We start from the raw sequence: 11,492 nt of genomic DNA, 5'->3' as shown, positions 1-11,492 counted from the left end.
GGCCATTTCTCCAGTAATTTCCATATTGATTTTTGTGGCATATAGGCATGAATGTACAGACCAGCAGAATGGGATTTCAATGGGGCTCCCTCCTGTCGCCAAGCCTGGCACCAGACGACACGCATGTTCTTCTGGGCCCCGGGCCACGCAGATGCCCCGTGACCCAAGGCAGTGGCCTGGTCATGAGACACAGGTTTTAGTGAATGGTGAGCCCGATGGGCTTTCTGTCCTAAGCACGCTACAATCTGGGGCTCATGTTTCTGGAGGCAGAAACATCTCCAGAAATATCTGAAAGTCTGTGGGCCTGCCAGGTAGGTGTGAGTCCCGGGTAGATAACACCTAGCACCTACCACACCCCCTTTCTAGAATTTACAAAGGGCGGGTGCATAGCACCTAGCCCAGGTTGGATGAGGTCCACAGATGTACCTTAAGGAGCAAGAGCACCATGCTGGGATTCAGCCAGACCATGGGACGTTGTACACGTTGTCCAGTTTCAGTGGCACCCGAAGCTCCTGACTGTATTCATGCACAACAGGCCTGGTCCAGCCTTAGGACTCACTTGAAGACTTAAGTTAAGGCCACGGGAAATGAATGGCGCTGGTGGCCTCAGCTTCACCTCCGGCCTGGTGGTTATGTGGGTAATGGGGCTTTTGCCCTGGACCTCCGGGCGCTAGCCAGATGGCTGGGGCATCTGCATGGATTGAGCACTCGTTCCCTTCCCACAGCACAGCCGTGAGGAACAGGGGACCCCACAGCCCACCGGCTAAGAGGACAGCCTTCAAATGCCCCAAGCTTTCTTTTGTTTGTCTTCCCACTTGGGTTGTGCTGGGAGTTAGAATCAACGACAGCTAGTGTCGCACAGCAAGAAAATGGAGAAGCCACCTTTTGAGAGGTTGAATCTTGGAGTCTTTATTAAAAGCCTGGCGACTGCATGGTGGACTCCAGTCTCAAAGACCAGCAGCCAGCAACTACACCTCACACTGTTAGGAAACTGAGCCCTGAAGAACAGAGAGGAAAGAAAGAAAGAACAAAAACCATACCAACAATTCAGCTCCAGTGGAGAGCTGAAGGGGGATGCCATGGTGACCAGAGATGAGCCAGGGGACAGGAGACAGGAGACAGAGCACAAACACAAAGACATGTGGCATGGGGTAATGGCACCTGAGGTAGTCCAGGCCTAAATAGGCTCAGGCAGGGGCACAGGAAGCTCCCAGTCCCAGCCACTGGACTGACAGGTTCAGTAATTGCCCCTGCCTCCAGGGATTCAGGCATGCCCATCACCTGGGGGGGGGGGGTTCCCCCACCATGAAGACGAGATGCCAGACCCTACCATCCACCACATGGCCAAGATGGTGCCGGCCAGACCTGACCTCCCCACTTCGATAGGACAAAAGAGCAGAGCTCCTCTGGATTTCCTTCATGCACTTCAAAAACAAAATAAGCACTGTCATTTTACTTCAGTGGAGGGGAATGAACAAGGTGGGAAGTTTCTTACTTGAAGAAAAGAGAGGAAGAGAGGAAAGAGGGAAGGAAGGAAGGAAGGGAGGAAGGGAGGGAGGAAGGGAAGGAGGGAGGGAGGGAGGGAGGGAAGGAAGGAAGAAGGAAAAACCAGTTTTGACTACAAAACCTAGCACTCCTAATATCCACAATGGATCTTCACATAGAAAACTTGTGCTCAGGCTCTGAGGTCCTATAATACTAGTTACTAAGGAGGCTGAGATGAGAAGGCCAGCCTAGGCAGAAAAGTTTGCTAGGCTATCTTCAAAATGACCAGCAAAAAGCCAGAATGGGGGCATAGCTCAAGTGGCAGAGCACTAACCACGCGAGCAAACACAAGGTCCTGAATTCAAATTCCAGTACCACTAAGATAAAAGAAACTGAACCAAGCAAATGCAAGCTCTCCCTGGCAGCTGTGTGGGTGGAGCTAGCCTTCAGCATCTTCAGGTTCTGATGACGTATTTCCGGTCACTGTGTTATCTCCCAGATATAGTGCTATCTCCGGAAAAGGGCGCAATATATGAGAGGCGTAACCATTTCCCCAGGATGGACAAAAACTCGGCCCTCTCTACACCTTTTTCCTCAGGATCCTGTGCCTTTGCTCTTCCATGTCAGCTGAGTCACTGTTTCCAAGATCTGTTAAATTATCAGTTCTTCTAAGGTTAGGGAGCATTCCAAAACTGAGGCAGAAACATAGAGCTTTTAAGCTATAAAGAAATGGTGAAATGTCCAAAATGGCTGAGGTTTTATTCCTGGACTAATTTGGCCTTCTAAAACTTGAGGATTTATTTATTTTTTCCTATAGTAAGGCCTATGGGGGGCGAGGGATACATTTTTCACACTTGGTTTATTCGTTCACAAAATCTGGAGCCTTTTTTATTTTTTTTATTTTTTTGCCATTTGAACAACCTAATTGCTTGCCCATACATGTCGGAAGCATTGTTTAACTTAAACCCACACACCAGACTCCCCCTTTTGCCTCGCTGTAGGCGAGGAGAAAGATCAAAGCTTCGTGTAGATTTCAGGAGTGACCCCTGCTTCTTCTGGACACTCCTCACATCTGTTTGTAGAAGTTCCGACAAAGGCTTTCTTGTTTTTCTATTCTATAAATCTCCTTCTGCTCAACAAGGCCCCTGTTGGCCACTTGCTGGACAAGAAGAGGGAATTTACCTATATGGAGAGGGTCTTGCTTTAGGATGATTTTTAAAATTAGAGTGGAAATTTAATTTATTGTTGTTGTTCATTTTAAAGAATAAAAGCATTACAGCAACTCTTTTCAGTGAGTTGTAAAAATTAGGGTGTAAGGAAAGGCATTTGTACAGATGTGTTCAAAAGCTCATTTGGGGGACAGGAATGTGGCTTAATGATAGAGCGCTTGCCTAGCATGCATGAAGCCCTGGGTTCAATTCCTCAGTACCACACAAGCAGAAAACGCCGGAAGTGGTGCTGTGGCTCAAGTGGTAGAATGCTAGCCTTGAGCACAGAGCCTAGGCCCTGAGTTCAAGCCCCAGGACCGGCAAAAAAAAAAAAAAAAAGTTTATCTGTTATCATTTTCCTTGAGACAGCTACAGAACAAAATATCTTATGTGTTTTATTTTTACTTTAAATGATCCCAGTTGGCTCATTCATTCATTCCTTTCTGACTGGAGTAAATATAAATACACAATGGAGTAAATGAACAATGGTCACTTTGTTGTTAAAATTATCAGTGGAAAATATTCAGAGTATTAATCAGAAGATTGGAAATGTAATTTCACAGGTCACTAAGCACAGGAAATACAGAAAGTAACCACTATAAGGACATTTGAACAAATCTGGCACCAATAGCTCACACCTATAATTCCAGCTACTAGGAACTGAGATCTGAGAACCTTAATTCCAAGCCAGCCAGGGCTGAAAAGCTCAAGAGATTCTTATCTATAATCTTATCTAAAATTAAAATGCAAAAACAAAAACAGCCAGCAGCGGAGCTGTGACTCAAGGGGTAGAACACTAACTTTAAGCAAAATAGCCCAAGGACAGTACCTGGGCTCTGAGTTCAAGCCCTAGTAAAGTACTTATCAAGAAAAAAACTGGAAAAACAAAATCATTTTGGGATCTTCGTTTTCCCACGCCTCAAAAAGAAGGAACCAGAGTTCATTGTCTTGTCCCACAATGCTGGGTCTCAAAGCAATCTATGTATTGGGTTAAAAAGATCGTTTGAAGCGTGCAAGTCCAAGCAGGCTTTGTTGGGCAAATTTCAGGCGGAAGATAAATCCAACATTGAATTCTGATTTCAGATAGGGAGATGGCTGCGGTCTTAGGGAAAGAGCAGCCGAGCTGCAGGCGGGGGGGGGGGGGGGGGGGGGGCGGGGACCGGGTGTAGAGGGAGGAGGGCTGAAGTGGAGCCGGCCAGGCAGGAGGGGGCAGGGGCAGATCTCAGTCAAGCAAGGTTGGGCTGAGTACACTTCCAGGCTTAGGCCATCAATCAACAAGGATTTGATTCTCCTCGGGTTACTTTATTTGTTAAGGGACTCTTAAAGGGGTGCGTGAGATAACATAGCCCAGGATTATATGCCGTGCTAAGTATAGTAGACTTACAAAAATACCCTAGCACCTAACTCTGTAAGACCAGCTGGGAAGGGCATGGATAGCCCGAGAGGGCTTTGGAACTATTTGAAGAATGCACTCATGCTTCAGCAATGGGTCCCAGCTACAGACTGCAGAGAAACAGCAGCTGCAGGCAACCCAAGGACTGGTACCCCAAAATGGATTTAGCATCTCTGAGTGCACTGTGCAACTAGCACTTAGGAGGGGAACTGGAAAGTGTTGCAAAGAATCACTTTGGCCACAAACCAAGGAATAATGGTCAGAATTCCTGAAGACATAACGACACTTTGGCTTTGTAGGAAGATTGCCACATGACTCATTTTTCCCAGAGACTGAAATGGGAAGAACTCATGAGATGCCCTACAAGACGGTTCTCTCACACAATGAAAACCTGATGATGCTCACTGTCCTTTTTGCCTTGCCTGCCAGGAAGCTGGAAAAAAAAAATTAGACTCAATTCAAGGAGTCCAATGGCTAACCCTATCTTTGATTTTAAAACCTCTACTTTATCCTTTGCTCTTTTCACAACTCTGTCATATTCCTTTGTCTATTTCAAAGGTATTTGTTAGTGAGCACTTACTTGGTGTTAGGCTCATCAAGGCCTTTGTTGGAGGGCCGAGAGAAACCGGGCTCTGACTGGCAGGCAGGGGACTCCAGCTTTAAAAGCAGCTCTGTCAATGACCTGACCTGTGTTTAGGTCTTAGGGCTTTCATGTTTATTCTCGGGATACAGTTCAGGCATTTCCAGATGAGCGAGGCTCTGGGGCATAGCGCTGCGCTTCCTACCGAACTCACCGGATTCTTCCTCTGAGAGTCTTTGATCTTACAGCTGCAGACACTCTGGCACCAGGGGGCCTTAAAGGTCAAAGATGGGAGACACACAGCGGTCAATGGAATCAGAGGACATCTTAGCGACCCCTAGGAGGCTGTGGGGGAGACTGTAGGAGAGAGCACAACCGAGATGGATGAATGGCATCCTCTGAGCTAGAAACGAACTTACCCAGCTCTGACCGCGATCCAGCAGATGTGTTCTGAGAGACTTGAGGAGGAGAGTCAGCCATTAAGCTGCCCTTCCTTGAATCTGTGACATCTCCTTTCCTGATTCCAGAATCCCAAGAAGAAAGCACAATGAGGTGTGAGGCTCAGTTTCTCATCTCTGGAATAAAAGATGGAGACCCACCAGCCTTCTAGCTCTGCCTGGCTCTCCGTGCCCTTGACTTCAGGACTATAAATTCTACTTCCAGCCTCTTGACTCATCACTCCCACACAGAGAGTGGCTTCGCATTCATTCTCTTCGAGCACACTGGGCAGCCATGTGCCGACAAGTACAGCAGCAATGCTGAAGGACAGGATGGAGATCTAACAGGACTACAAGTTCTAGCAAACACTGGCAAGATAGTGTGGGCTTTGTTTTTGTGTTATTGTGGGTTTTGTTTGTTGCATTGTTTCGTTTTTGTTTTGTGGTTTGGTGTATCTGAGTTTAAACTCAGGGTTCCAAGCCTGCCTGCTTTGCTTGCTCATAGCTGGCACTCTACCACTTGAACCAAGCCTGATTCTTTGTTTCCTAATTAGAGATACAGTCTTGAGGACTCTTCTGCCCTGGCTAGCTCTGAACCACAGTCCCCAGATCTCAGCTTCTAGAGTAGCTAGGATTACAGACATGAGCCACCAGCACTGGGCATGGTGCATTATTTCTTTTCTGCATACATCATTTTGTTTATAGCATTTCCAAATTTATGACAAATTGTGTTTGTATAGTTCTAATACATATGTATATGTGAATTTATATTAATGTACTATTCAGTACAGTAATATGATAGAAATAAATAATAAACATAGGGAATATCTCAGTAGTTTTAAAGTCATGAAATAGCTTGTAGTATTTTAAGTTCACGTCTGTGTTGGTATATAAAGCAAGTATAAAGTAAGTGCTAGCGGTTCACGCTTGGATTCCTTGCTACTCAGGAGGCTGAGATCTGAGGATTGCAGTTCAAAGCCAGCTCTGCCAGGAAAGTCTGTGAGACTCTTCTCTCCAATTAACCACCAGAAAAGCCAGGAGTGGAGCTGTAGCTCAAGTGATAGAGTGCTAGCCTTGAGCAAATAAGCTCAGGAAGAGTGCCCAGGCCCTGAGTTTAAACCCCAGAACTTTCATTCATACCCCCCCACACACACACAAAGTATATAGGACACAAATAGAATGAATGCACAATTTCTGTCCCCTGAAGAGTTAAACTTAAATAGAACTGCTTAAAAGTATAAAGCCAGGCATTGGTGGTTCACACCTGTAATCCTAGCTTCTTAGGAGGCTGAGATTTGAGGATCTCAGTTTGAAACCAGTCCTGGCAGCAAAGTCTGTGAGACTCTTATTTTCAATTGACCACACCAAAAAAAAAAAAAAAAAGAGCCGGATACGGAGCAGTGGTTCAAGTGGTAGAGAGTCAGCTTGAGCAAAAAAGCTCAGGGACAGTGCCCAAGTTCTGAGTTCAAGCTCTAAGACTAGCTAACATACACACATACAAAAAAAAAAAAGGTAGCCAGCATTGTGTTTGAAACATTCCAAGAAATTCAGTGTTTGAACTGTGTATATAAAAAGCTAGAAATATACCTGCACTGAAATATTGATGTTGTACACTCCCCATGATGCTAACAACTGAACATACCAAAAGGTAGCAGAATTCCTGATATTTCACAGAACTATAATCTTCAAAATGAGGCATATTTAAACTGGGTACTAGTGGCTCACTTCTCTTATTCTAGCTACTCAGAAAGCTGAGACCTGAGGACCAAGTTCACAACTAGCTAGGGTAGGAAAAAAATCATTGAGACTCCATCTCTAGTAACCAGCAAAAAGCTGGGCTGGAGGCATGGATCAAGCAGTAGAGCACCAACTCTGAGCAAGAATGTCCAGAGAGAGCATGTGGCCCTGAGTTAAATCCTAGATATGGGAGAGGGAGGGGGATAGAGAGACAGAGACAGACAGACAGACATAGAGACACAGAGAGAGACAGAGAGATACAGAAAGAGAATAGAAAGACAAAAATAATGTACATCTGATCGTTTACTCACACCCTGCAGCTATTGAGCATTGATTCTGTGGAAAGCTCCGTGAAGACACTTAGAAGCACAGTCGTGATTAAGATGTCGTCCTGTCTTCCAGGTTCCTGAAGTTTAGTGGGAGAGAGGAGTCCTCTAGCAAAGCACAGTGAGATGGAGTCTCAGTGGAGGCCTTCGCAGAGTGCTTAGAGGCCAGGGAAATTGTGCCCTGGGAGTCTGTAAAGGCTGAGTAACGGAGAGCATGGAAGTTGGATGACATTTAATGGTGGAGACAAAGGAAATCACCTCCAAAAGAGAGATCAGGGGTCCTAAGAGCACGAAACTCACAGCTCTGGGAGTAGAAGCGAGACAGCAATGACTGGGGTCTGGAATCCAAAAGAAGGAAGGGAGGGAAGACCAGAACATTGGGTATGGGACAGGCTGGGGTGGGGGGCTGCAATACACACTGAACCCAGGAATCTGTCCTCTTCAGCTCACATTCAGCAGAAATTCAAGAGGACAAGATAAAAATCAGAGCTATTATTCATTCATTGGTTTGTTGCGCAGGTACTGGGGCTTGAACCCAAGGCCTAGGCACTGTCTCGGAGCTTATCCCTCAAGGCTAGAGCTCTACCACTTAGCCACACCTCCACTTCTGATCTTTTGCCAGTTAATCCAAGTTAAGAGTCTCTCACAGACTTTCCTGCCTGGGTTGGCTTGGAACTGTAATCCTCAGATCTCAGTCTCCTGAGTAGCTAGAATTATAGACATGAGCCACCAGCACCTGGCTTCAGAGCTGTAACTTTAATATTAAATATGTAACTCCTGAAATGAACATTAGCTGGGAAGCAATCAAGGAGACCACCATCCCAAATGAGCCATCTTAAGATCATCCTTGGTTTGAAAATGAGTAAAGAAGCTGCATGCTGGTGACACACCCCTGTAATCCTAGCTATAACAGAGTTTGAGGTCTGGGGATTGGGATTTGAAGCCAGGCTGGGCAGGAAAGTCCATGAGATGCTTTACCACCAACAAGCTGGTGGATGTGTGGCTCAAGTGGTAGAGTGTAATATTGCGTAAAAAAGCACAGAGACAATGCCCAGGCCCTGAGTTCAAGCCCAGTACCTGTGCACATGCGTGCTCACCCATGCACACGCACACACACACACGCACACGCACACACCCCTAAGTGAATGAAATTGTAGACCCTTCAAACCAGCTCCTCTGCCAACCTTTAGGTAAACTCCACAAAGGCTCCAGGAAGTCAAAGCTTTAGCCTCCAGAGTGGATCACCACAGATCTTGAGGTTCAAGAAAATAACTATGGCTTGAGGCCAACAAATTTGGCCTAATTTGTAACGTAACAAGAAGAGCTTGGACAACCGTCTAAGGTTCTCCCAGATAGAAAGCTCCCCAATAACCTCCCATAAGAACCGAGGAAAGTCCCGGCCAGAGAACGCACACGCGTTTATCCACAGCCCTACTTTGCAAGCAATGAAGCAAGGCAGAGGAAGCAGCTCCTGCCCCTGGCTACTCACTGGCTCTTTTCCTCTATAGTTCTTGATACTGAATCAAGGAAATGTCTACCTAATTACATGCAGAGTGCACAAACCAGTTCTTTGTCCTTTTCACCTTTTTTTTTTTTTAAATCCCATTGATACTTTGATTCCCATTGGTCCGTAACTGGATTAATAAAATTCCTTGACATACAACTAACAAGGAAACTGGGCCGTGCACATGTGGAGAGTTTGAAAGTGTCCTGAGTGATTTAGACATTTGAATGGATCTCCTTTTCCAATTAAAGGCAGAAGTATGTCCAAGGATATTAACCAATGACATTTCTTTCTCTGATTATGCCCTGCAATTCTTAGCATCCAGGACTGAAAAGCTGTCCATTTCCAATGTACAGAAAGATCTTTTCACCTCAAAGAAAAATCCCATCTCTATTAATATTGACCCTCTCTACTTCCTCGCACTTGCTGTTGGAGTGGTAATTTATCATGGACAAGCTTCTTCCTGCTCTTTTGAAATGCTAGTATCTGCTGCTGCTTCTTTTTAAATTCTGCAAGTAGAGGAGGGATTCCTCATTCTGGGCCCCAGGGTAATTTAGGCTAATCTTGCTGAGAGAGTTTGGGTGTTTTGCAACTCACAGCCTGAGACCTGTTACCCCACAAAAGAGAAGAGAGTCTTACTGCTGTGCCTGGAGCCAGTTGGGAAAGAATCCACCAGAAATCACCAAGTCCCACACAGCCAGCATGTGTAGGAAGGAAAACCTTTTGAGATCTTGGACCCTTGTGATGACATCATAAAGATGGAAACATTTTCCTTCCCAAAGATCAAAGATATTATCCTTTTGTTAGTGACAGTGTCCTTATGCTTTTAAAAGGTGGAGCTGCTTAAGAAAACAACTAAATAATCAAATGGACATAGGGCTGGGGATATGGCCTAGTGGCAAGAGCGCTTGCCTTGTAAACTTGAAGCCCTGGGTTCGATTCCCCAGCACCACATATACAGAAAATGGCCAGAAGTGGCACCGTGGCTCAAGTGGTAGGGTGCTAGCCTTGAGCGGGAAGAAGCCAGGGACATTGCCCAGGCCCTGAGTCCAAGGTCCAGGACTGTAAGAGTTCCAGTTGCAGCTTAGCCTCACTTACTCTTCACGTAAACCCAAGTATACAGGAGGTTGAGCCAAGTTAAATGGATGAACTTTCCAGAAACTCTGCCTTTCTCTTAAACTGCTTTCTCATTCCTAGCTCACCTTCTTTCCCACAGCAAGTTTCTCCCTCCCTCCTCCCGCCTTTGTATCCCGTCTGTCTCCTGAGACAGCCTCCCCAGGGCCCACAAGTCACCTCAACACCCAGTCCAGTGGCGCTTTCCTACGTGTCCTCTGGGAGCACGTGACACTGTGACACACCCTCTTCACTGTGACCCTCCTCCTTCCCCTCCACTCCCGCAGGAGCTCCTGTGCCTTCCGGTCTCCAGTGGCTTCTCTGTTTCCTTTGGAGCTCCTCTGAGACCCCCAAGGGACCTTATGCGAGCCACTAAATGTGAGAGCTCTCTGAAGAAGAGATCTTCTCTGTTTCCTGCCGAGAGGAGATTATAGACTGGACTCACTATACCCAACTTTTTGCACAGGCTGGCCTCAAGCTGCAGTCTCCCTATCTCCACCTCTCAAGTAGCTTGGCTTACGGGCATGTGGCACCACGAAATGGGTGGCTTGTACGTATTTCTGAGGTCAGATGGAGTTAGTAATAGAACAAGGTTGCAGACACTCTTCAGAAAGGTAACTATTAAGAAAGAATCATAAAATTTAAATTAATTGTAAAGAAAGATAGATCTTTGGTACTACTACCTAAAGATAATTTTTTTTGTAGGTTGTGGGGCTTGAACTCAGGGCCTGGGCACTGTCCCTGAGCTTTTTGTGTAATGCTAGCGCTCTACTGCTTTAAGGCACAGCTCCACTTCTGGTTTTTTGAGTGGTTAATTGGAAATAAGAGCCTCCCAGGGACTTTTCTGCCCAGGCTGACTTCAAACTGTGATCCTCAGCTCTCAGCCTCCTGCGTAGCTCAGACTACAGGTGTGAGCCACTGGTGCCCAGCTTAAAGATAATTTAAAAAGAAAGATAAAAATCACAATAGCAATCTAACCTTTATAATTGCAAAGGAGAATATCAATAAATCTTCAGAGCTAAGATGACAGATTTGGAAGTGTATTCATTAGAGTAGGTAAGATTATGCCTTGTCACAACTATACTGATTCCATTTCCATCAATACCAGTAAGTCTTATCTAGCTTTGCACATCATATAAATAAAACCTTATAGTATGTATTTGTGTATTTGTGCAACTTCTCTGTAGGTATATGAAATTCAAGCACTGTGCTACTAGTATTTCCAGTGTATTCCTTGCTGCTTTCTACTGTATACAAGTGTAGAGATATGCTACAACTAGCTTCTCTCACTCTCCTGGTGATAGGCAGTAGGACTCTTTCCACTCTTGGATAGTTGGAATAACACTGCTGCAAATGTACTTTTTGAGGGGATGGGGAGCAGGCAGTGTCTCGCTATGTAGCCCAGGCTGGCTTTGAACTTGCAAACCACCTGTCTCAGGTTCTTGAGTGTCAGGAGTACAGATGTATAACATCATACTCAACTCTGAAAAAGCCTTTTTTTATTTTTTTATTTTTTGCCAGTCCTGGGGCTTGGACTCAGGGCCTGAGCACTGTCCCTGGCTTCTTCCCGCTCAAGGCTAGCACTCTGCCACTTGAGCCACAGCGCCACTTCTGGCCGTTTTCTGTATATGTGGTGCTGGGGAATTGAACTGCAGCCATTATGGCGAGGGGCAGGGACGATTCATATGGACTGTCTGCGTGCATGTCTC

The sequence above is a fragment of the Perognathus longimembris genome, chromosome 5 (assembly GCF_023159225.1).
Source record: "Perognathus longimembris pacificus isolate PPM17 chromosome 5, ASM2315922v1, whole genome shotgun sequence".
Taxonomy (NCBI): domain Eukaryota; kingdom Metazoa; phylum Chordata; class Mammalia; order Rodentia; family Heteromyidae; genus Perognathus; species Perognathus longimembris.
This window is presented reverse-complemented; position numbering follows the sequence as displayed.